Source organism: Mauremys reevesii, linkage group 18 (assembly GCF_016161935.1).
Source record: "Mauremys reevesii isolate NIE-2019 linkage group 18, ASM1616193v1, whole genome shotgun sequence".
NCBI classification, from domain to species: domain Eukaryota; kingdom Metazoa; phylum Chordata; order Testudines; family Geoemydidae; genus Mauremys; species Mauremys reevesii.
The window spans coordinates 9,141,816-9,168,289 of NC_052640.1; the positions used below are offsets into that span (position 1 = coordinate 9,141,816).

The following is a 26,474-nucleotide window of genomic DNA, read 5'->3' on the forward strand; positions in this document are numbered from 1 at the left end:
CAAGCAGAATGCCAAGGAAAAACCATACAGGCTGACATTTCAGGTAGTACAGAATCACCGTGTTCAGCTAAAACCAGTGAATGCGCTAATCTAATGGCACTAAACTTGGGACAACGGATTCATAAAATAGACACAAGCAAAACAAAAACCGTATCAGAGCAGACAATGACTGCTCTGCAACAAAGCTTGCTAAAAATTACCCAGACATTTTTGATGGACTGCATGCCTGAAGGCAACACAAGACCCAGAAATAGGTAAAATGATTCAACCAGTACAGCATCCGTCTAGCAGAGCACTCGTCCCATTGCATTAAGAGAAAATATAATAGGAGCAATAAAGCAAGTGGAAAAAGAAGTCCCATTGCTAAAGTCACAGAACCCACAAGCTGGATAAGCAGCACAGTTGCCATTGAGAAGCCAGGCAAGCTGCACATAGTAAAGACCCAAGCAATTTAAACAAAGCACTTATAAAAGATCTCACTTTCACATGCCTACAACTGAAGAATTGTTACCTGACTTGCAAAACAAACATTTCAGTACTTGATCCAAAGACAGATATTGCCAAGGGCTACTGAGTAAGGAAAGCAGGCTCCCCCCACCCCCTCTCATTTTGGGCACCAGCCAGTAGATAGAGATGGTGGGAAAAGCCATTTGGGATCAAACTTGTGTGAAAAGAATATGGATGCTGCCAGCAAGACATACTAACAAGACCTGCAGAGATCAGAATGGATGGTGGCATTCTGGTGTATGGACATGAAGAAGCCTAGCAAAAGCTGTGGCAGATCATGACCACAACCTCGTCTGTCTGCTAGCAAGAGCCAGGGATCCAACTCTAACATTAAATACAAACAAGATGAAGTGGCAATTGACTGGGATACTTGCTGACCTCCCAGCGGGACCCTGATTAAGGTAAGAGTAATACAGCAGATGGCCACACCTAAAGATATTAAATCCGTTCAGAGACTCTTAGCATCAGACAATTTTTTTCCAAGCCTCTCAGATGTGCATAAATGCTGGAGGCAGCTGATGCAGCCTGGATTTGATTATGTCATGATGCAACCATCACACACATCAAGGAGGTGGTGACCAGTTATTCCATCCTGAAATCCATGGGCGGCAGGTATAGGAGGTCAGGGCATGCTAAGCCTCCCCTAACCCCGGCCATGACCCCACCCATGTTCCACCCCAAGGCCATGCTGCTCCCCTTCCCCTGGGCAGATGGGCCAGCCCATGCTGAAATCCTATGATGTGAACACAGAGGCAGTCATGCAATGTGATGCCAGTGAGTCAAGGCTGACGGATTCATTCCTAGAAAAGGGGCAGCTGGTTGCTTTTACATCAAGGTCACTATTACCAACAGAACAAAGATTCACTCACACTGAAAAGGAATGCCTTGCAATGGTGTTCACGGGTGAAAAGTTCAACCCGTCTGTTCAAGAACAGGAAACAATTTGAGTAGAAGTAGCCATAAACCACCAGAGAGCATTTTTTAAGAGCCACTGCCAGCCACCCCAAAACGCCTTCAGTACCTGCTACTGAAACTGCAACGCTACAACTTACAGGAATTGAGATGTGCTTAGTTGACTTCTTATCCAGAGCTGCGTTGCAGCAAGAAAATATGGCAGTGAAACAAGAATGAGATCCTCAACCTACTAGACATAAAATGCATCAGTCAAGCCAGTTACAGGCCAGTTTCAAGGCAGGGGCTGGAACGAATCCAAGAACACTATATGAGACAAAGATTTACAAGGACATTAGTCTAATCAGAGTGGCTGGACATGAGGGGAGAAATCTCAGTTACTTCTCAAGAGCACTGGACTCATCAAGACAAGCGGAGTGTACAAGATACCATTATATACAAAGGGAGTTGAATCATAATGCTCAGATAATTGATAAGAGAGACTTTCATACATTGGAGCCATTCTGGACTAGAAGCCTGTATGCAGAAAGCCAGAGATAAGACAAGTAGTATCTTCTCTGGACGACTGTTACTCATGGGTCACAGATTACTGTTTGCTTCAACCTGCAAAGGTGTAGCTGAAGGCTAAACGCCTGTTTTGAGAACTGCAGAGAGGAGAAGAGTATATGGGTCATTTAAAAATGCCAGTGGGCGTATAGAACAGATTTAAAAATTTTATTAAAGCTAATGTTTAAAATCAAATTTACACAAGTTAAGAAGGAAGGTACTGTTCATCTGGGGTCAGGCTTGCGTTATGAGAGGTTACAAGGTTCACAAGATACATACATAGTACATAACCCGCATAGACCCAGATTGGGGAGCAGGAGTTTTTAAAGTGGTCTCAGGTACGCCACCTATAGGACGTATTTAGAGTCCATGTCAGTGTTGGTGTAGCGAATAGGTACATGGGTGGCGTGCATCCTTTAGTTCATCAGGGGAGGAAGTGGGTTATTTCCCTGACCGGTGGTCTCGATTACTCATCCTACTACTGACAGTGTCCCGTGATGTGCTTCGTATAGATGTCTCTGGACCACCTGATGGCGTCGGGCACCATGAGCTGTCTCATGAGCCGGGCATAGCGCCGACCAACTCTGCGTGCTCTCAGCACCGGCTCGTTGTAGGGGGTCCCATGTGCCCAGGGCTCCCATGGCCAGGGCGTGGGTCTGGACCTCATAGAAAATCACCACAATTTCTATCTTCCAACTTTTAAATTGGGGAAGATAGGGTGCGGTTGTTCACATTTGAAAAAACAATGAAATTTTCAAGACAAAAAAATCCACAAGCTATTCTTTTGGGCTGCTGTTTCTCATGCCAAGTCTTAGCCCCGCTTTTTTAACTTCAAAATTTGCCATGTAACTTCATCCCAGGCACTTGTTCTCACTGAGTTGTTTAAATGTGGATCAAATTTCTTTAGTGTCAAAAGTAATTGACAAGGACATGCCAATCCGCTGTTTGTTACTGGGGTTTGGTTGTTTTCTTTAAACAACGCTCATCAATAGCCATGATCCTTGGTAACTCCTCTACAGTCACCTCTCATTCGGTCAGAAGCCTGACAGGCTGGCTCGTCCACCCCTGTACTGAATGAGTCACTCCTCAAACATGTGCTCAAGAAGTGTATCATTTCTCTTTTGGGCGGTGCGGGGGGTGCGAGGGAAAGGAAGAGAGAGATCTTCTCTATAAGCTTCTACTGCCTGTTAAAACCATCAAAAATCTCTAGCCGGGGGCCATGTGCACAAACAAAAATAAAAGCCATATTCTCTCTGCTGTGCAAGACTTAATACATACTGCACATGAATAATATATAACCTCTGCACATGCCACTGCATTACTCTGCTTTGACCCGAGACGAGCTGTCTCTCTGAACTCTCTTCCAAATGTCTTTCCCCACTTTATATTTCAGTGCCTGTGGCTAGGGAGAGGAAGGGAGGAAAAAATAGGAGAGAGAGAGAGATGTTATACCATCAAATTGTGATGTGTGGCCAGGTGTCCAGATGCTGAAACACATGGGGCTGCAAGCGTTTCAGTTTTGGAAAATGTAGATGATTGAAGAGGTCTATTGCGTGAGCTGATCCTTTGTGACTGTTTTATCAATTATATATAAAGCTGCAGAGGAGCTTTATCGGAAGGAAGATCTTGGCTTTTATGTGACCTTGCCTAGGCTTAATCTTTCCTGAGGTAACATTAATATATTCAGTATTGCCTCCTACTTCACTCCTCCACAACCCTCAGCAATGGGTTTGATCATGTGGGTCAGGTCTTATCTTTAAGAGAAACTCAGGTTGAACTTCAGATTTCACTAAAGGCCAATGGGCCAAAACATTTGCTTTAGCTCAGTTATGTTCCACTGCTAACAGTTTCCTTTGACTGTTCAAAGCCTCCTGCTTGGCCTTTTATACTGAACAGATGAGGGACTGCACAGACTAGTCAGGTAAACCTGACAATGGTTAGTCTGTTACCGTGCTGGGCCCACTGCCTCTCATTATTGACCAATATTGTCTCATTGTTTCTTGTTCTCCCCCGGTCAGTCTGTGTCCATCTGCTCTCTCTTGTCTTTGGCTTAGATTGTAAATAGAGTAGGGCCTATATTTTTGTTGTGTGTTTGTACAGCACTTAGCACAGTGAGGTTTTGCTCCATGACTAGGGTGCCTAACCCCACAATAATTATTACTAAGTGATTAACCACTTGCTAGAGATCTATTTCCTTTGCTATTTGCTGATGCAAGCATTCGCTAATAGACTGTCTGGAGCTTTTTCTATTGTCTTGGTTTCAAGTTCCCCAGGATGCACTGATTTAGAGCATTACTGATGTTCCTCCTTAACTGTACTCAGGAGTTTGGGTCTTTATCACGTCGTAGGAATTAGGAGTCTGATTCTCCACTGCCTGGCACCTGGGTGTCACTGTTTGTGCTATCGTGGGTACAAAGCAGACACAAAACGCTAACACTCAGATGCAGGCATTTTACACCTGTAAGCGTATGGACTCACCCCCTGCAGCGCCTCCTGCTGGTCTCTCAGGGAATTCGCTCATCCAACTTCTGGAGCGTCCTCTGCAGGCCGGTGATCCGCCTTACCGCTGGCCCCCCATGTCCCTCCCAGGATCCCGGTGCCCCTTTCTCTGGGGTGCTGCCCCCAGCAGTACCCCCACAGTTTTGGGGTCTCCCCACCAAGGGAAAGCCCCACCTTGCCTCAGTGTAAAGCTACAGCCAGTCAGCAACTAGCTCCTGTTCCCTGGGGCAGACTGCAGTGTCTGCCACTCATCACTGGCAAGGGGGGTTGGGCCTGCTGCCTCTGTCTAGCCTTGGGCTGTCCCCTACAACCCCAGTACCTGTTTGACCTTTTACTAGGCCGCAGCCTGGGGGGGGGTTCCAGGCCGGAGCTCCCCAGCTCCCTTGGCCTTCCCCCAGCCCTGCTCCACTCCCGGTACCTTGTCTCTAGCTCCCTGCAGCCAGGCCCGTCTCCCTCTACAGCTAGAGAGAGACTCCTGGCTCCCAGCCTCTTATAGGGGCCAGCTAGGCTCTGTTAGATGCGTGGCCGCAGCTCTGCCTGCTTCTCCCAATCAGCCCAGTGGCTGCTTTCTCCTGCCACAGCCCTTTCCTAGGGCTGTTTCAAGCCCCTCAGGGCAGGAGCGGGTGTCCACCCCGCACCACCACCCATTTGGCAATGACAACACAAGGTGCGACGCAGGGAAGGATCGGTCCTTAGGCGCCTGCCCAGATTGTCGAGGGAGAAAGCACACTAGGTGCTGCACTGCACAGCTGCCAGAGATCAGGCACATGTATCAATCAGTAACACATGGGCAGGGCCGGCTCCAGGCACCAGTGAAGGAAGCAGCAGGTGCCTGGGGCTGCCAATAGAAAGGGGCGGCGGGGCGGCCATTGTCGGGGTGGCATGTCCGGATTGGCGGTGGCGGCACTTCGGCGGCAGCTCAGGAGACCCACTCCAGATCGGCGGCGGGTCCTTCACTCACCATCTTGCTCCTCAGTGGCACTTCGGCAGCAGCTTGATCGGTTTTCACCACCACCACTTGGGGCAGCAAAAAAGCTGGAGCCGGCCCTGCTAGGGTGACCAGACGTCCCGATATTTCGTTCCGACAACAGCACTCGCCTTTATTTATTTTGCTGCTCCGCCGGCAGCACTGGGCTTCCCCCCCCCCTTGCTGCTCCGCTGGCAGTACCCTGATTTTTTTTTCTCCACCGGGGGACCCCCCCACCCCATCATGTCCCGATATTTTCTCCCTCTCATCTGGTCACCCCAGGCACTGCACGTGGGGGGTGGGAATATCTGCCTTTCTATCCGTTCCATGGCTGAAGTAAGCAGGGCTAGGATAAAACCTTCAAGGTCTCCCTCCCTTCAATCCATTCAGAGAAAACAGGTGGTGAACAGGAGTGGCCGTTTAGGCAGCTAAGGCCGCTTGTCCTTGTGTGAACACAGCTTGGAGCTAAGTAGGGAGACCATCTAAGCACAGTGTAATTCAGCAGTAGTTTTACTGAACTTTCACTCAAGGCTGCAGCCCTGGATAAGAGCAGGACTCAGAGCCATACACCGGGTCCTACAGATTGCCAGTCCTCTGAGACAACCGTCTCCTGCAATCACGGATGTAGAATTTGACTGGGATACTTCAGCCTGTCCAATTGGACAGGCTGGAGACAAACCATGGTGCCCAGACACAAGCCTCATCCCTTTTGTTGGGCTTCGATTCCCTCACTCTGCCAAGGGTGACCAGATGTCCAGTTTTTAAAGGGACAGTCCCATTTTTGGGGACTTTTCTTATATAGGTGCCTATTACCCCCCATCCCTGGTCCCGTTTTTTCACAGTTGCTATCAGGTCACCCTAACTCTGCCCCACCCAGTGTTTAGTAACATTTCCGCCCCTCACTCTCTGCCCCCCCGAAACACTACTATCAAGTTTGTCTTATTAGCCACCAGAGCAAGTTGGGTGCCCCACCCTCCAATGATGCACCTTCAGAATCATTGTTGCAGTCCTGGATAACACCATAACGTTGGTAGAAATTGGCAGCCATCAATCCCAATATCCAGCTCCTATTCGTAACAGTTCAGGGCAGAGACAGCAGCTGTTTGAGAAACTGTGGCCTGTTAATAAATCTCCACAACTGAATCAAGGAGGACGCCAGGTAGCTTCAGCTAAAAAAAAATAATTAAAAAAAAAAGGGGATTACTTTCCAATGAGTGTCCTTTGAGCCATGTTTGCATTCTGTGTTTCATGGAACCAACCCAAGGTGACCAGCAATGGATCACAAACTCAAATTAAAAAAAAAAATGAAAAGAAAAAACCCGTGCATTGTTCTCCTCTTACTGCCCTACGTTTGTTTTATTAGGTCAGCTCTTGCTGACACGTCATGCTACTGTTAGACAGCATCTCCATTAGACACCCTTAGGAGGGAGTTATAATTTTGTCATAAGCGTGCTTTGCACCAGCCCAGCATTTCTGCTTTGCACCAGTTGGGATTACCTGAACTGCCCTCCCGGATTGCACAACATGGATTTCTTGGCCAATATGGCAAAGCTCTTGAACACGTGCTTCGCTTTATGCACATGAGTAACCCCACTGAAGTCTGAAACATGTTTAAGTTGATTAGATCAGGACCTATGCGGCTCCATAAGATTCCACGGTCAGTGTTTCAGTAAAAGCAAAGGGGGAAGTGGTCACTGTCACATGTCTGGATTGGCTCATGACTGAGTGCCTATCTCAGGGCAGACTGTTAGAAAACAGAGCAGACACCTCGAAGTGGGGGGGTGTTCTATAACTAGATTTCACCAAGATATAGACAAGTAAAAATCAGTAACAAACATGGGTCCTGGGTCACTATACCACACTTACCATGGGGTCACACCTTGCACTCTCTGGTCTATCTTGCCACCCAGACAAACTAAACTTAGCAATAAAAGGTCTCAAACCAAAAATCACACAATATTCAGGTTGCTCCGAGTCCCAGGAGACCAGTCACTTACCCCAGATAAATTGGTCCCCTAGATCAGCTGTGGCCAAACTACAGGTCACAAGCCACATGCGGCTCTTTTACAGTTAAAGTGCGGCTTGTGGAGCCTCCCCTGGCCTCCCCATTCTCCACCTACCTACCCTGCAGCAGGATGATGGGGTTAGGGGCTTCTGGCCAGGGCCGGCTCCAGGCACCAGCTGAGCAAGCAGGTGCTCGGGGCGGCCGGGCCAAGGGGAAGGGGCGGCACGTTGGGCTCTTTGGCGGCGGGTCCCTCGGTCCCTCTCGGAGGGAAGGACCTGCCGCCGAAGAAGAAAGTGGCGCGGTGGAAGTGCCGCCGATCGCAGCTCCCCCCACCCGCCTTGCTGTTTGGGCGGCAAAAACCCTGGAGTCCACCCTGCTTCTGGCCACGGGAGATGCCTGCTGGGGCTTGGGGATTCAGCCCCACTCTTGCTGAAGCCCCGAGCCCAACAGTCACCTCCCATGGGGCTGAAGCCCCTACCCCCACCACCCTGCCGCGGGGCAGAAGCCCTGAGCCCTGGCAGGTGCGCCCGGCTCTCAAACGTCTGAAGATTATCGTAGGTGGGGTGGAGAGTCAGTAAGTTTGGCCTCCCCTGTACTAGATCTTACACCAAAGACAACACTGGTAACCAATTCTATAGTAAACTAACTCAAGGTCTATTAGCTAAGAAAAGGAAGGGACAGTTACTGAGAGGTTAAAACAGGTAAAATATATGTACAGGTAAGTCACAGTCTATCACTCCAAATGGTAGCCGAGATGTAATAATCTGCCAGTTGCCCAAAAGTCTCTCAGGGCTACCCAGAACAACTCTGGGGATCTCACGTTTCTTGTTCGGTTATACCACCCTGTTAGAATCCAAACAAGCAGTCCAGGGATGAAAGATCTGTCCTTGAATCCATTCTGATCGCTTCTTCTCACAGAAAACAAGCTGATAATGTCACTGCCCAGGTGGGCTTTTCCTTTGATGACAGAGTGAGGAATGCATTTAAAGTCTTTGACCTCCGATCCTCACACACTTTTCTGTTAAAGTTCTTCATTTGCATTCCACATGGCTTTTTCCTCGTTTGATGGCTTATTTAGTTACAGGGGTGTACACAATGTCAATGTTTGCTACTCCATTATAAAAGGATATAGACAAGTAAAAACAATGCATGCAACATCCCATTAGTTTGCATGAAGTTTAAACACCAAACACACACTTATGCATTTAAGAATTGCTTTGATCTATACTAATATACAAGTGAATTGACCCGGGGCTCTAGCAGGAACTGGCACCTGGCCTGCCAGCGTCACAGTCACAAAATGAAGAAAATTCCTGCTGCTTTCCTAGCCACTTGCTGAGTTCTGGACCGTAAACGTCCCATTTTGGATCTATGAGCATATTGAAACCAGATCCAAAGCCCGTCAGAACCTAGGGGAACCTTTCCACTTACTTCAGTGGGCTTTGGATCAGGCCCTTAGTGAATGAAAGATTTAACTCTATGGTGTGCATTGCATAGGGAGGGGGTTAAGAAGGCAGATGTGCGAGTTTGTTCTCTCAAGTCATTGAGTATCCAAGATCAGAAATCAGGCCGAAGGCTCTAATGACCCCTGATATCACCATTAACGAAACAGCTCTGATAAGCTGAATATGATACGTGTTTGTGCATTAATGAGTATTTTCCAAAGTCACCAGACACTCACACGTCGCCAAAACTTAGTTCAGCAGCCAGTCACTTAAAATAATGCACAGCCACTCCTTTTGCAAGAAAACGACATGCTAATTCTTTATAGCGGAGCCAAAGTAATTAGCCATTACCAGCACAGAGTGCAAAATTTTCATCTCGGTCACAGAAAGGTGGCCCATCAAGCATAGCACAAAAGGTGCTGCAGAGATTGCACTCAGACTCCAGACCTGCTGATGACTAATCCTGAAGAACAGGAACACAGGCATTAAGAGACGAAAAGCTATGCTAAGCACATTGATCCCAAGAATATATTTAAGAAGTGACTAGGATATTAGCACCAATATCATTGAAGATCTCTTTTTTCTTCAATATGGTTATGAATTTTCTTTTTGCAATGCAGAGTTTACTGGCAGGTTTGTCTTGATTCACTGGAGTGTGCAATAAGAATATTGAATCACCCAAGTGGTTTGTGTTTTCCGCAGCAGTGACTGAGGTCAGTATATTTCCCATTAAATTATGTACAAGAGGTGAGGGCCATAAATCTGATGCAAATGCTGCACTCTGGAGCATTTTTAAGTCATCAGTTGCCATAGATCTGACACGTGCCAACCCGTACGCAGTTGTCTGAGAGCAGAGATTAACTTTTAAAATTGGCATAGTTTTTAGACGTTATTCTAAAAAGTTAGAATAAAAGAATCTAGTTAGAAAGAAAGCTTAGGGCCCAATTTTCAGAGAGGCTGAGCATCTGCAACCCCCGTTGACTTCAGTTAGAACTCAGCACCTCTGAAAAGCAGGCCCAACTTAGCAAAGCATTCCAGCTTGTGCGTAAGTCCATCTCTGTTCAGCAAAGTGCTTAAACACTTGCTTTAAGTCACACTGAAGTCAAAGCCACCTTCCCACCAAACTGACGTCAAAGAAGAACATTCAGAAAAGTACTTTTCTGAATCAGGGGCCAGGCCTTAGTGATTTTCTGGATAGGGTGAAAAGGAGAATGAAAAGAAAAGGCAAAAATGAAAGAGTAGATAAAATATTTGAGACCCAAGAAATTAAGATCACTGTATTTTTTCCATAGAGCTAATTATGTGCTCATTTTTACCTTAATTTTTTTATAATTGATCATGTACTGCAACTGTACGTTTCTATACCAGTACCACTTGTAGTAAGATGAGGCCCTGAAACATAAACTCTTGTGTCAGAGGCCTAGTCTGAGGCCTGAAGCCTGATCCAAAGTACTTCCAGGCACTGCTAAGCAAAAGCTGGGCTGTGAGCCAGAGGCAGGCCTCACTCACAGAAGTGGCGAGAAGAGGAACTTGTGCCAAGATGACTTCAGGACACTCCACAGACATCACAAGGAACAGGCAGGTGCATCTTGAAGACAGGACAGCATGATGGATAGATCTGTTTGTCTGGAACAACATGATCAAAGGGGAGACAGCACCCTAATGAGCCAAGAGGCTGTACCTCAATACGTCAGGAGGGATGAGTAATCTGTCCTGTAACTGTATAAAAGTAGGTCCCGGAGTGTGTATCTTTGTCCAGCCTAGGGGGCAGTGGAAAGTCCCGCCACTGACTGAGCTGTGTCCATTGCCAGGAGGCACAAATTCGTAGTATGTCCTGTAGGGTCTATAGGAAACTATTACTGTGCTTCGTTTGACAATAAACCTGGTTCGGGTTCCTTCGTACCTTACTAGAGTCTGTGGTCTTTGGGGGTTCTCTCAGGGTTTGCTGTGTCAGCTATTAGCTAAGAGCCGGGGCAGCACACAGAGGGAACATGCATGCAGCCGATTGTTATCATCGAACAAGAGCAGAGCACCACACCGGTAGCTACTGACAACACCACTATTTATCACAGTGGAGGTGAGGAACCCAGGAGGTTTCCAAGGATACAGCTACACTTAAGCCACTACAGCTATGCCCCTGTGGTGCTTCAGTGTAGACACTACTTATGGGTCTCCCATCAGTGTAGAGGTAATCCACCTCCCTGAGAAACGATAGCTAGGACGACAGAAGAATTCTTCTGTCAACCTAGCGCTGTCTACACTGGAGATTAAGTCAGCATAGCTACATCTTTCAGCGATATAGATTTCTCACACCCTTGAGTGACATAGCTCTGCCAATGTAAGTTCCCAATTAGACCAGCCCTAAAAGTCACAGCTCCTGACATTTATTCCATCTAGACCTTGCTTTGTCGAATGAATGCCTTTCACCTGTCCTAGCCAAAACCAACCAACAAAAAAACAGCCCTGCCAACCTCCTCAATAATCATATCGAGTACAGGATGATTTTGCATGAAAGCTAGGACCAATCCATAGAAAGATAGGTTCTTGACTCATACTGGTAGAAAGATGGTATTTTCTGTATATATTATTCTCTTATAGCCTCTTAAATACCTTTATTCTGGGGAAGAGGAGGATCCTCTCAGGAAAATCCACTTTACAGAAGTTTGTTCCTGTGGGGCTAGAGCCAATGATAGAGCAGTGGCTAGGCCAATAGCCTAGAAGTTAAGAGACCTGAGTTCAAGTCCCTCCTTCCAACAATTTCCCCATGTGATCTTGGGCAAGTCACTTAACCTCCCTGTGCCTCAGTTCTGCATCTGTACAATGGGGATAATGCACTGCCATACTTCATAGGGGTGTTGTGAGGCTATACACACACAGATACTGGAATAATAGGGACCATTTCAGCACCTGAGATAGCAAGACCATTAGCCTAGCAGTATTTGACCAGTGTAAGGTTGGCCCTGATTTACCACACAAGTCCGCTTTTTTACAAACCATTTGTTACCTACATTATGTCATTGATTGGTATCTTATAGCACCTACTCAACCCTAGACTCCTCCCAAAGTTAAAGACAATAATGTTTCCATGCTACGGTTAAACTCATCCACATACTTACAGAATGGCCTTAATGGCAGGTCCCATCTCTAATGATGGCAGCACATTGGCTATTCAACTCCCACCACTGGCTAATTTTGGCATCTTCAGTAAGCAGATAGCATCAAGCAAGGAGAAGAGGTAAGAAGTGGTCTTAAAAAGGGTCCACAGATTGTCTTTAATTTCAGTGCATCTAAACAGACTGTCCCCTATGGGGTGAATTTAAGAGTTTTCAAATTAAAGAGTAAAGAGTAATGTTCTTTTGGCACTTTAATTACAAAGCAGTGGGTAAGACTTCTGTAATGTTCAGCAGGAAATTCAACTGCATAAGCAAATCAGCTATATTCTTACAAGGCTCCCTTAGCAGCTCTGGGACAGTTTCCAAATTGCTGCACCATTAACATTTAAGGAATCATCAATAAACTCTAGTACTTAAACAGTAAGAAGAAACAAGAAACAGCCTTCCAAGGGGAGCAGCGGAGGCAAAAGACATATCAAGCTTAGTCTTGAAGCCAGATAAGTTTATGGAGGGGATGGTATGATAGGGTAGCCTAATTTCAGCAATTAATTGGTCTTTGACTCTTAGCAGTAAATATGCCCAATGGCCTGTGAGGGATGTTAGATGGGGTGGGATCTGAGTTACTACAGAGAATTCTTTCCTGGGTGTCTTTCTGGTGAATCTTGCCCACATACTCAGGGTTTAGCCGATCGCCATATTTGGGGTTGGGAAGGAATTTTCCTCCAGGGCAGATTGGCAGAGGCCCTGGGGGGGGGTTGCCTTCCTCTGCAGCGTGGGTCACTTGCTGGTGGATTCTCTGCACCTTGAAGTCTTTAACCCACGATTTGAGGACTTCAATAGCTCAGACAGGCGTTGATACAGGAGTGGGTGGGTGAGATTCTGTGGCCTGTGTTGTGCAGGACGTCAGACTAGATGATCATAATGGTCCCTTCTGACCTTAAAGTCTATGATTCTATGAAGATATTGCTCCCTGTAAGGTCAGTTACCAAAGGGCAGTTTAAAACAAGGCTTGCTGCTTCACAACTTACGTGAGAGTCCTGTCTTAAAAGTCAGTCATCTTAACTTCTCCTCCTATTGTGACCATTGTCTGACTACAGCAATATCTTAACATCAGAACTTCCAGAGTCACGGAGCAGAGGAAATAGCTAACAGGATACAAAGCCTTTCAATCTGAAGTATTAGTTCAAATCCAGATCACAACAGGATTTAGTGGCCTTTGTTAAATAAATTGGTGTTCTTATTCCCATTCCTTTATCACCAGTAACTACCAACCCAACAGGAGATCTCAGCAGAAATGTCACAAGAAGATCATGACTGAGGATAACGCAGAGATGATTTCCCAAGCAAGGCTGGTCTTTACTGATGAGCATGTAGCTGCTCTCTAGTCTCTACAGCTGGTAATCAGGCTCCATTCCTGAGCACCTACTTCACTTCAGAGGACTGTGTTGGTGACCGATGCAGCAACTCCACTGAAGTTGCTTTTAAGGCTGCTAGGAAAGCACACGTATGACCCAACTGCAAAAACACATTTTATTTTCAACTCCAGTAGTTGCTCGTTGCCTTTTTTCAGACTGTTTCACATAAAGACGAAGGCCAAACTGTCTCTGAAAGGACCTGACCCTTAAACATGAACCCTGCCAGGGAAACCTCATTTATTTTGATATCAGTAGGTGGTAGGCTGCGAGATCGGAAATGCCTCCGATTCACACTCAGTTGTGTTTGAATAATTTAGTGCTGTGTTTCCTGGCCAATTCCCTGTGTACGTACATTGGGCTGAGAGATGACAGCGTGTGTAACAGCTCATTGAGTAGGCAGCTCGTTATTTCTAAGACCACTGATGCAATAGTTACATACCATTATGGGGTATTTTATATTCATCAATGCGTATTACAGATGTGATTCTCCACTCCTTTGTGCTAGTTATGCCTGGGCTTCAACAGGAGCTTCTAGGCGCTCAGCTTTTTTGGAAGCTAGTTCCCTTCTTTAGGTGGAAAAACCATGAATTTAGGAGCCTAGCTTTAGGCACCCAATTAAAAAAAAACAACCAAAAACTTGAACATAACCTATGACCTTGAGACTCTGGGAGAGATTCTCAGGTCTGCTGCATTTTCACTGGATTCTCTAAAGGTACAGCTACACTGGAGTCAGAAGGTGTTTCCAGCTCAAGGAGATATACCCAGGCTAGCTCGATCAAAGCTAAACACGCTAAAGACAGATGCGTAGCTGCCGTGGTAGAAGTAGCGGGACGGACTGGCTGCACTGAATTACATGCCTTGGGTCAGCGAATGGATGGTCAACTAGTCGGTCCCGCCAGTCATGCCACAGCAGCTGCACTTCTGTTTTTAGCATGCTAGCTCTGATCAAGTGAGGGCACGGATGTCTCCTTCGTTTGGACATTACACTTTCCCGCTCTAGTGTAGACATACCCCAAGAGGCACAACACAGATTAGAACTCAGAGCCCCGAGGAGTTAGAATGCCTTAAAGCCAGCGTTACAACCTCCTGGCTCCCTTGGGGGGGGCATATATGGACTGCAGCCCCACCCCAACACCCCTCTCATCCACCTGAGCCCTACCCTGATCCACCCCCAAACACCAGAGCTCAGAGGGGGAGGTTCAGAAGGCAGCCTTGCAGTTGTCTCTGCAGTGCCTACACCTGGAGGCATGAGAAATCTCCCCCAGCTGGATATGGGGCCTTTTAGGGACACTTTATGCCACTTCAGCTCTTTTTCCTCACCTGCCATAAAGAAGCTGGAGCAAGGGCAAAAACCTGGCTCTCTTTAAGCCATCAGCAATCCTCTAAGCCAGCCCGGTGCCTCTAGCAAGACTTTTGTTGAAAAACTGACATTGCGTGCTCTAGCTTAGCCCTGGTGCAGCCAGGTAAGTAGCACAGTGCAACAAAAGCCACAGCAAATGTCAACTCTTTATATTAAAGCCCATTTCAGCTGTTCAGCAAGCCCCTGCTTTCTACAGCTGCTGCGTCTCTTGGAGCAAATAAATAGGATAAACGCTCACTGTAATTTATTGTTCCGCTGAAAAGCTAGCCCCCGCTCAGAACCTAAGTGGATATACCCAGCCTATGATGCATTCAATTGAACTGCTCAATAGCCAGTTCTAAGCACCATGTGAAGTATTAACGTGAGTACAGTCCCCCAAAGAAGGTTACAGAAACAATTAGGAGCTTATTGAATCCTGGTGAACCTGCATTTCATTACCCTGGGAATAAAGAGGATCTTAAACCAGTGCCACTTATAAGCATTTTAAAAAGTTGCCTGCCTGCCACTTCCTCTGGCACAGAGCTGCCACCTGATGCATGGCACCGTAGCAGGTGCTTCATTAATGTGCAATCAAGAACACAGGTATGAATGGTCAAGTGTCAAGAGCATCTATCCCTATTGTCTGGCTGAGGGCTGTCACTCAGACACTGGGCTACATTCCCCACTCAGCCTGCTCTCCTGGGAGCTACGAATGCAGACCCACTGCAGGTCTGAATTAGCTGCGGTGATAGGCTGACCCAGGTGCCAATCCAGGCACTGCAGTGCCCTACCCAGGTTGCTGTATCCTCACTGGCGCTGCACTCACCTGCACATGTTGCTAGGACTCCTGGGGGCCGAGCCCGTGATTCTTGCTGCTGCACTAAGCTGAGCTGAGACACTCTGATAATTGCCCAGTGAGATGTGGGAGAACTTGTCTGTTCTTCTGGGCACCCTTGGGGAATTGTGGGAAGGCATTGGAGGACTGCCAGCATTTGGGTGAGAGATGTGTGGGGGGGGACTGGAAAGGGGCTAGGGACACCCCCCACGTAAACTCTGCAGCCAAGACACACCCTACGAAGGGTCTATATCCCACTGCCTGAGGTCTAGCACATGCAGACCACACACACATATAGGCCTCATTGAAGCTACACGGTCAAACCCCAGCAGTTCTGAGTCAGCCCTGCATCTGCCTGTGGCTGAGATGACTGTTTTTAGGGACAGGCGGGCAGGAGGAGTAGGGCGCATGGGAACTAGGTGATAGCTGTACGTTTGGCAGCCCATTAGTGACCCTCCCTGTCTTCTGCTGCAGAAGCCGCAGGATCCTAACAGGCCAACAGCATCTGTATGTAATTAGGCCTTTTATGTTTGTATGTAAGTTACTGAACTCAGTTATTTGGAACCCAACTGTGCCTATGTGGTTTCCTCATATTCTTCACACTGTGTGGAGAGCAAAGACACCACAGGAGGTATCGTTTGGACAAGACCTTAGAAACAGACCCTCTCTGGTTTGTGGAGACATTAAGATCTCACAGCACTTGCAAAACGAGGCTTCTGGGAACAGCATGACCGCATACAGGATGCCATTTTGATGAGCACACCAGCCCACCCCTGCCAGCACGACCTCGCACGCACCATATGTGCAAGGTCACACCGAGGGGGCGGGGCAGGGCATTCTTCAAACTGGGGTTCCACCTCCGGTTGTGTCTGAATCCGGGATGGACACAGACCTTAGGAAAGCAGGACTGTCCAGCTTAACACCAGACAAATGGCCTGTCTGTGCTAAGTGGATCTATTAAAGTTGTGCTTGTGTAGATGTAACTCACACAAATTGTGGGACTCTGTCCCCCTCTAGTGGCTGGACCACATACAAGTTTGGATCCAGAGTTTGAGCTCCACTACTACTAACCCATTGAGGCTGTTGCGTTACAAGGGATGGCCCATCTATTTTGGGTCTCTTCTGGAGGAAGAACTGTGCATGTGTATATTTTACAGTACTATCGATGTGTACAGTGATTTAGAGAGAGAAATGTTATTTTAAATACAAGCAGGCAACGGCAAGCTACACCAATGCCTAGCACTACGGGGCCTTGGTCTCATTTAGGGCTTCAAGGTGCTACAGTCATACAAACTAATTAATTAATTAAATCCTGTGTAACAAAGTCATAAAACCACCACCAGTTCCTTAGTGGTTGTCCTGGACATACAATAAAGCAGATTATGCTACGTTATAAATCATAGTGCTAGATGCGCTGACTTTCTGGTTTCCTCAGGGGTGCTCGACCCCTGCCTCACCCAAGACCCCACCCCCAGCCCCTCCTCCCTCTACCTCTTCCCCCCCCAGCACACCACTCAACAGCTGATCCGTGGCAGGCAGGAGGTGCTGGAAGGGAGAGGGAGGAGAGGATTGGTGGGGCTCGCTGGTGGGCAGGAGGTGCTGGAGGAGTGGGGGGAAGAGCTGATTGGCAGGGCCACCTGTGGGTGTGGATCACCCACTATTTTTTCCCCAGAGATGCTCCGGCCCCGGAGCACCCGCGGAGTCGGCACCTATGCCTAGTGCAATTCTGCCTCTTCCCTTTTCCTCAGGTCAGTGCCTCTCACACACTGCAGTGCAAGAAACTCCTCAAACACCCAGAACATTTGCAAGAACCAAAAATGTACCCCATCCCCCACTACCAATATTTGTACACGAGCTACCAGAGGCAGCCTAAGAAACTCGGATTAACCAGGGGTGCGGGAACAATTTGTAGAGTGGGGGTGCTCAGAGCCATTGAACCAAACTGTAAACCCTGGATATGATGGAAGCCACCTCAAGGCAGCACCCCTAGTTCTAGCACCTATGAGAGTCACTGTCTGGAGAAGATACAAAGCACTTGTATTTCTATTCATCCCAGATGTTTAATAAAAATGTTGTTTTTCTCATGCTTGCAGTGAAGAGAATGAGGTTTCTGGAAGGGTTCTGAGAACCCCTCATGGGATTCTGGTTCAATAATTGCTGGTTATAGATACGTTTTTTTCCCCTTACGCATTATTGACCTTGTAACTTTTTCTAAAGCAAACTGAAGATGAAAGCCCCAAGCCGCTCCCTCTCACCACCCTCTGGGTATGCGGTAATTGCAACGTGTATCACTTCAGAGCACCACGTGTCCATCTGCAGGGGCCTGTGGATTTAAAACTACACCCAGCACTTATTGTGATAGAGCCCTTCATCCCAAAGGGCTGTACAAGCCATGCCCATGCTGAAATGCACTCACCCCTGGGCTGGAATTAATTATACTGCAGTAGTGTCTAGGCACCTCATTGTGTTAGGTGCTGAACAGAACAGAAGAACACAGCCAGATTCACCATTGTCCTACATCTTGTGTAAGCATATTGTGCACCAGTATAAAATGATGGCAGAGGGAGTATGAAATGGTGCTAGATCCAAATGGTCACCATTTACATCCACTGTGAACTCACATAAGTAACCACCCAAAGTGCCCGGCCGTGGAGAACTGGGCTCCAGCTCAGCAGGAATTGGAGCCAAACCCTAGCATGGTGCTAAGCTAATGTTTAACGGCAGCAATGTCATCGGTGCCGTACAAATCTGCGCCCGAACAGCTTGCAAACCGAGAAGACGGATGGAACGGAAAAGAGGCTATTCTGGGAAATCCAGCAATGAGAGAGGGGGTGCTAGGTTTTGGTGCACAGCCCACTGAGAGGTCCCCTAGCCAAGTAGCATACCGACCTGCAGCTGCATAGCTTGAGACCCAACAAGATCAAAGCCGAAGGATGGAGACTACCGCAGCAACATGGAGTGTGCAGGGGCACTGGAACAATTAGCATAGCGGGAGTGCCGAGAGCCATTGAACCAAACTGTGAACCTGGTATAGGATGGAAACCGCTTCAAGCCGGGGGTGCAGCAGCACCCCTAGTTCCAGCCCCTTTGTTAGTGTGCTGATAATGCCCTTTCCTCATTATCCAGGTAGTGGGTGGGGCTCCCTTGAACCCCCACTAGACCAAGATTTGGGTTGCTTCTCTTCTCTATCAGGACAGTGCTTTCCCCCAGCTTGTGGCATACAAGGGTTTCTCTAAACAAACAAGATTCTTTCCCTCCCCCCTCTCCAGGGGCAGGGAGAAGCAAAGCAAACAGATAAAGATGCTCAGCTTACCCGCAGGCTCCAGCATCCTAGCTCAGCCCCCGCTCTGTACCTGGTCCCTACAGGCTGAGGGGCAGCAGGGTCTGCAACTGTCTTCCTCCTGGCTGCTCTCTCCCAGGTACAGCAGACTTCCCCGATGACCACCCCTTCCTGGTGGGGGCTTTCCTTTCCTAAGGCTCTTGTCTCAAGGCCCAGCAAGCCCTCAGGGGTGTCTGGTTAGCGCTGGCTGAGCCCATTCTTAGCCTCCTTTCTGCCGGGGTGCAGGCGTGCCCCTCACACTCCATCAGACGGATATGAAACCTGCCTCTTGTAGGAGGATTTGACTTATTCACCTCGAAGCCTCAAGAGACTGGAGCCCCATCGGGCTAGGCATTGTCCAGACACATAGCATGGGCTAGTCTTAGCCCTGACCAGCATACAGGCGAAGTAGACAAGCTGGGGAAAGAATGGAAGGGGAAAGAGAGGCACAAAGAGATGAGCTCAAAACTGGTCACTGCAGACGGCAGATGAGTGGCAGAGTTCAGATCAGAATCCAGGCCTCCTGAGTCCCAGCCCAGTGCTCCATCAAAAAGGGAAAAAAATAACCCCGCTCTGTCTTCTCCCCTGCCTTGTGCGGTCTGTGATTTTAAGAAGTAATTTTACTTTTCATTAAGTATCAGCTGCTGGAGGGGCCGGGGGGGGGAAGGAGATGACAGCGCCTTGGAGAAAGGCCATAAGTGCTCCCTATTTCTTCCCATAATAAAGATCCTGTTATTTAGACAGGAGACCAACTAAAACCTGGAGCTGAACTTTCCCCAACTTTGGTGAAATTTGGATCCAGATGTGAACTCTGGGGCGTGAGTTGGCTCTGACACAGAACGCAATGCCTCCCCGCCAGAACGCTGGAGAGGGGCCATTCACCTCTCACCCATTCACAATTTCAGCCAGCTAGAAAGCAGAGCATTCAAAGCACTAGACAGCTTTAAAGCTGAATTATACACACACACCCCACATTTGTGATCCACTGCTCCTTGTTTTATTGTATATTTCAGCTAGTCAATAACTGTACAGTCCTAAAGCATCACTCAGCTACACCAGCAGCCCTCAGATAAAATGATCCATTGGCACCCACCACTTGGGATAGGAGAAATAAAGGCATTGGAATATTGTTGTCCCAGGATTAATGCCTCCTGCTGCTACGACGAACGTCCCAGCGTTGCCTCAACATTTATTTTTGATAAATGATTTGACTTTGCCTTGACATTTCTGTAGCAGCAGGAGACTGTTATCCTGTGACACTGTTTTATTCTATTGACATTATCTCTTAATTATAACATGAGTAATGTAGAAGAGAGAGAGAGACCAACCACCAATGGCTCAGATGGAAGTCGTCATAGTTTATACTCTCAGGGTGTCTTGGAAAGATTATACTCTGCTGTTTTATGACCCGGTCAGCTTTGAGACGCAAAGGGCTCATTAACAGAGGGCCGTATCCTCAGCTGGTGTAAACCGGCATGGCTCCACAGAAGTCAATGGAGCCGTGACAATTTATGCCTGCTGAAGATCTGCATGTTGAACAACATCCACTTGCCTGGGATTAAACAAAACAAGATATGCAACAGGAAAGTGGGATGTTTTGGGGGAAAAAAAAAGTCATTTGCATATTTTTTTAGAATGAGAATTTAGCAAGAGTCAAAAAGGGATTGGACATTTATATGGCTCTCAAGAATATTCAGAGTTATAATTAATTAGAAAGTTTTTGGATGGGATATTAAACCTCATGCCTGAGGGCTTGAGCCAGTTGGTAACTATTAGACATCAGGATGAGACCTAGTGTGGGGACAAATTGTCAAACCCTGCCGTAGGCAGTTGTGGGATACCTTCCTCCAAAGCATGGGATTCTGGCCATTGTCAGAGACAATACCGGACTAGATGCACACAGGACCAGACCCGAGGTCCAAGTTCCTAGGAGATGCTGCTGCATGGTGGGCAAGTTTATGCTCTGCACTGATTGTTTGCTCGAGTTTACAAAACTGTTTTGCGTATGTTTTCCAAAAGCAAAATCTAGGCAGTCCCATTTATAGTCTCCTTTTCACATGATCTCTGTGGTTTTAGATCACAGACTGGGAATTCCAAAGGAAGCGCTGCATGCGACTTAAAATACGTAACTAATACAGACGCCCTGGTCCCATAGCGAGTCTGCCTTGGTGGATCCCTGATTGGATTGGAGCCCAATAAGAACCTTACTATGAAGACATGTCTGTCTTCAACACGGGCAACACTATACCTATTAAAAAAAAATAGTCCCTACAAAGAATACCCGGACAGCAGCATGACAGAGCCCACACCCACAATGAACTAGTAAATTTAAAAACAGCAAACGAATACACCACTCCACCCATTCCAGCAATACTCTCAGCCCTCTCCAAAAGCTCTAGCCTGTAGAAGACCTTTGCAGCATGCCCTGAAAGTCAGAGGGGAGCTATTTTACACCAAGAGAGTTGGGGGAGGGAACAAGTTCTAGAACCTAGGGGTTCTTGTGGAACCACCTCTCTTTTCTATCGAGGGAGATCCAATTCAAGTGCTTCTGCCGGCCATAGCGCCAGGAGAGTAGTGCAATGATTCTGCTAGAAAGGAAGCCTGCTAAAAAGGTGAGTCAAGTCTCAGGTTAGACAGAATCTAGTCCATTTTGGAGCCCACAGGTCAGCAGCCATGTTTAGCTGTTGTAGTCAGATACGTCCCCTTTACTTTTCTAAGGAGTCTGCTTGTGTAGGGGGGTAGCTGCCACTTTGCGGGGTAAACTGATGCAGTGGGATAAAAAGGAAACAGACACTGTGCTCTTGCATGGAGACCTGACTGATTCGTCCTTGTTTTACACAGCTGCTTTTTTGTGCATGGAAAACGTAACCTGGTGACTTTCTTTTATTGAATGCTAGAATTTCCAGAACATATTGATGACTTCATATATCTCTTCCCAGGCTGCCTTGATCCTGCCCCGCTTGTTGTTTACAATGGTCATATTTATCAGATTCCCCCACTGAAGCAGTTGCCTTACTAATAGTTTATTCCAAATCAAGAATATATCCCGCTAAGAAAAGGAACTCACACTTCGCATCCTTTACAAATCCCCGAGTCAGGAAATCACATCTGCTCCTTTTAGCAAGAACGCCGCAGAACATCAGGTTGGAGCTTTTGAACTGTCTCTTTGTAGAAAAAGAAAATATTCAGAGAACCGCATTTTAATATTTAAACAGAGCCAATGTAATTAACTTCCAAGAGGATGCAGCTTGATACTTAGCTACCAGGACGCACATATATTTAAGACATGCAGAGAGCCCTAGTTTTCATCTCGTAGCCACCTACGGCTTACGTTAATGCATACCTATTGTCGATGTTTTAATGCAGAACATCTAGAAGCATCAGCTGCTAAAGCATTTAACAAAACAGGATGAGAAAAACTATATGGACGACCATGACATCTTCATTCTTCTTCTGCAGCCTCTAGATCAGGGGTTCTCAAACTGCAGGTCAGGACCCCAAAGTGAATCGTGACCCCATTTTAACGAGGTCGCCAAGGCTGGTGTTGGCCCTGGGCCCCAGCAAGTCTGAAGCCGAAGCCCCAACGCCCAGAGCTAAGGTTACACGGCCCCCACCCCAGGCAGAAGCCCTTGGGCTTCAGCTTCAGCCCTGCCGCCCAGGGTGGTGGGGCTCAGGTGGGCTTGGTCTTTGATCCCCCATCCTGGGGTCGTGTAGTAATTTTTAATTGTCAGAAGGGGATCACGGCCAGGGCAATGAAGTTTGAGAACCGCTGCTCTAGATTTTGGTTTCCTCAACTATCAATATTATTTATTTGCATCAGTGAGATCAGGCTGCATTATGCCAAGCACTCCACAAACACCTACGGAGAAACGGTCCGTGGCCTGAAGCGCTTAGGGTCTAAATAGACACAACAGAGATCCCAGGTGGGTTAACAGTGGCACAGAGGATGAAGGGCCAATTTTTCAGTGATAAGTAGGCACCTAAACAGACAGATAGGTGCTTTTGGAAAATCCCAAGCAGGTTAAGCGTCTAAGTCTCATTGAATCCAATGGGAATTAGGCATGTAATCCACTTAGGTACTTCTGAAAATTCCACTAAGCACCTCCCTGAATCACTAGGCACTTAAATAGCTTTGGGAATCTGGCCCAAAGTGACTTGAGTAAGGTCTGGCGGCAGCTCAGTGGCTGAGCTGGAAATGGAACCAAGTGTCCCAGCTCCCAGTCTGGTGCGCTCATCACCTTGTGTCCAGCCAACAAACATGGATGCAGAGGAGAATGGAAAGCAACTGATAAGACTTTAAAAAAAATTAAATGCCCATTTTAGTAATCAAAGTCCAGCAAGAGAGGAGTGACTCACTGGGGAACTTTGGGAGGGGGCTGGACATGATTGCTGGAAGAGGAAGTGTATTGTCACCACAACATGTGGCAATATTCAGATAGTTCCCATTGCTACTGACCTGCCGGAAGCATCCCGCGTTTTCTTCATTTCATGTCTCCTTCCGAGGGCGTGTTCGCGATGGGCGAAACAGTCCCCCAGCACAAAGAGTCAGGACGAGGCCCACGTACCACTTTGGTCCCAAGGATTAAGCAGCGAGTGAACTCTGGGCTGGTCATCTACACTGGGGAAAAATTCACTCTCAGCATTTGACCTGGCACCCCACTGAAGCTCTAATATAATTAGAGACAGTTCGGGAATGGCTTGCACCAAACTGAACTAATGCTCGCGACGCACAAAGCTAATTGATCACTAAGCTGTCACAGAGGAAACCAGCCCTCTCCTGGAAAGCCAATTACCTTCCGGTAGTGCCCATTCGGCTGATCTTATTCCATAATTGGAGTCAGTCTGTGGTTGAGAAACTGGCTTTTGCAGGGGGCCTGGCAGGGAACGTAGTTCATCTTAAATGAAGGAATACAGATTCTGTGGATTGATTGTGTCCATCTCCAGAAAGCACACACAATTCCAATAGAACAGTCCTATTTGCTAATCACTATACAGATATGGAGAGCGACATTCCTTGCCCCAGAGTTTACAGATAGAAAAGCAGAGGGAAAAAAATTAAGATGCAGGTCATGTTAGCAGGGATTTCCTTACACCCCCTGAACTCCTCCATCCCCCCTAGTGGTCAACTGGTTACATCATGTAAGTAGTGTGGCCAATTTAGTAGTTTTCCACCCCCTCCCCCGTAAACTCAAACACCCCCTCTAATTTCAATTCCTGGGGAAGACACTGCCCGTGAGTTACATCAGACCACGACAGAGCCAGTGTATGTTCAGTACGGCGCTACTGTCTCTCCCTCGGAGATAGTAAAACCACTCTTCTACTGAGGCATGAGCCCTTGGGTCAAGACTTGAACCACCTCTCTCAGAAGTGGCTGCCAAAGATTAAACAATGGGAAGGACTTTTTATGTCTAAAAGTAACCCTGGCTCCCAGGGACTTCCATCCCATTGATATGCTGCCCTCGAAAAAGTCTGTCTACGCTGAAGTTAGACACCCACGGCTGGACTGCGCCCGCTGACTCGGGCTCAGGCTGTGGGGCTGTTTAATTGCAGGATAAACTTCTGGGATCAGGCTGGCGCCCAGACTCTAGGACCTTGTGAGGCGGGAAGGTCCCAGAGCTTGGACTGAAGCCCCTGTCAGCTGTTATGGGGCAGTCATGGGGAATTAACTGTAGTGTAAACACACCACTTCTCTCCCCTAATCCGATTTAAACATTCACCTTTCGCCATCAAGAAGCCATCACAAGAGTCCCTGACTCAAGGATAGACCAGGCCTTCTGAACATGCTCATGTATTTAGCTTTAGCCTACAGCCCACGCCATGCCCAGGTGTCATACAGGGATGCAAAGGACCTATGATCAGCTGTAGCTTTCAAGGGTTATTTGACATATGATGAAATAGATCAAGTGTAAATGGGAATATGGCATGTGAACAACTCCAGCCAGCTAAGATTGCTAAATCCTCTGGTTTCTTTCAGAAGTCCTGCAGCTGGGAAGCAAAGCTTCCAATCAGTGATTTGCCTTAGGAGGTGGCGGGAGAAGGGTAGGCTTTTCAAGCCAAGGAAGATTTGAACTGTGTCCCCCTAGTGCTGCCCTCCATTGGAGCAGACGCATGTTTGCTGCAGTAAGCCAGGTTAAGCCCAGGAATGAAGGAACATAATCTATACATACCTTTCACCCCCCTAGGATGGGCAGGATTGGTTACTTCTGTGAGAATCCTACTGCATGGATCTCAATCTTTCTATCCATTGAAGACTGCAGATGGTAAGAGCGATAACCTATATAACAATCGCTCCCCTCCAACTGGTCACCACACAACATCCCCAGAGCAACCACGGCAACTGCTTTCGTGGAAAAGTAACATTGTTAGCCTACTTCAAGTGCATTAAAAGAAGCTGAAAATGCATTAACAGGCATGCACAAGGAGAAGTCAGTGCCGTGTGACTAACCAGATGTCCACTGCTTGAGAACCACTGTGCTAGAGTAGAATGGGGAAGTCTCACTCTTTGCAGCCCAACAGTCTATCCAGTGATGTGGGATGAAACACAATTACTGCTCCTGGCATGGCGAAGCTGTGTGAGGCAGAGCTCCAAAGTAACACACAGAGGGGACTCCTTATCCCCAAGAGGAAGATGGTTTATAAAAGGGCATCACACAATCAGAGCAAAAAAGGCACAGCAACTCCCTCAGGGCTTTGGGAGTGGGGATGTCCATGGTTTTGAGGGCAGAGGAGAAAGACAGGAGTTGGCTCATCAACTATGATTCACCAGTACAGAGCGTAAAGCTTTAACCATTTGTCTTTTCTTGGCATCGGGGAATGTCTCAGTGCAGCACTAGGCACAAAGCTAGACCCACAAGAGGGGTACTTAGGACAAGACACTAGAAGTGCTTATCACTCCCAAAACAAGTGTGTGGGAGTGGGGATTATAAAGAGGGCCAGCCCAAGCCTGCAGCTCAAACACTATTCCAATGGATCCAGCTGACGGCTCATTCGATTTTCTAGAAACATGGAGCCAAACCAAAGATTGACTTGGAAAAACAGAGAACATCTCGGCAGGGGAGGAGGCGGAGTTTCCTTTAAATATTCTTCGCTTTGGGGAAAGAGATTTGTAATCCCTGGACATTCCTTCACCATCAAAGAAATTGAGCCGAAGAGTGGCTCTCGCTTCTGGTCCGCATCCAACCTAGAGAATTTAGTCTGCTCATCGTTTGCCGGGGCGGGGGGAGGAAACTCAGACTCCCAACATCAGCGGGTGGAAGATAACAGAGGGAGCGTGCAGCTATTGTACAAAAAGGAGCAAGAAATCGAGATGTGCTCCTTGGCACCCCGGAATCCACAGGAGACTTCTGATGGGAACTGCAGGCTCCAAGGAACAATGGCTCACAGATGAAAGAGACAAAGCAGCAGGGTCCTTACCTAAGGAAGAGGTTGCTGCTTTCCCAGATTTCTGAAAGCACAGAATTAACCCTCAAGTGCAGTCAAGGAAGTTCTTGGCAATATATCAACAACTTCAATAAACCTACAGACACAAGAATACTGCAATATTTTTACACACACACACACACACCCCTCTAA

The 26,474-nt window shown here is 47.4% G+C and overlaps 1 protein-coding gene across 2 annotated transcripts in view; it reads right to left on the reverse strand.

Annotated features, from left to right (window-relative positions):
* The window catches only part of NCOR2 (nuclear receptor corepressor 2), a 593,256-nt gene that overhangs the window by 560,226 nt on the left and 6,556 nt on the right, over nt 1-26,474 (reverse strand). The window contains exon 2 of one of the 2 annotated variants that reach the window (XM_039505016.1): nt 23,359-23,520. The exons of the other annotated variant lie outside the window; for it this stretch is intronic. The gene's annotated coding sequence lies outside the window, so the exon portion shown is untranslated. The remainder of the gene's footprint in view (nt 1-23,358; nt 23,521-26,474) is intronic. 2 annotated transcript variants of the gene reach the window in all.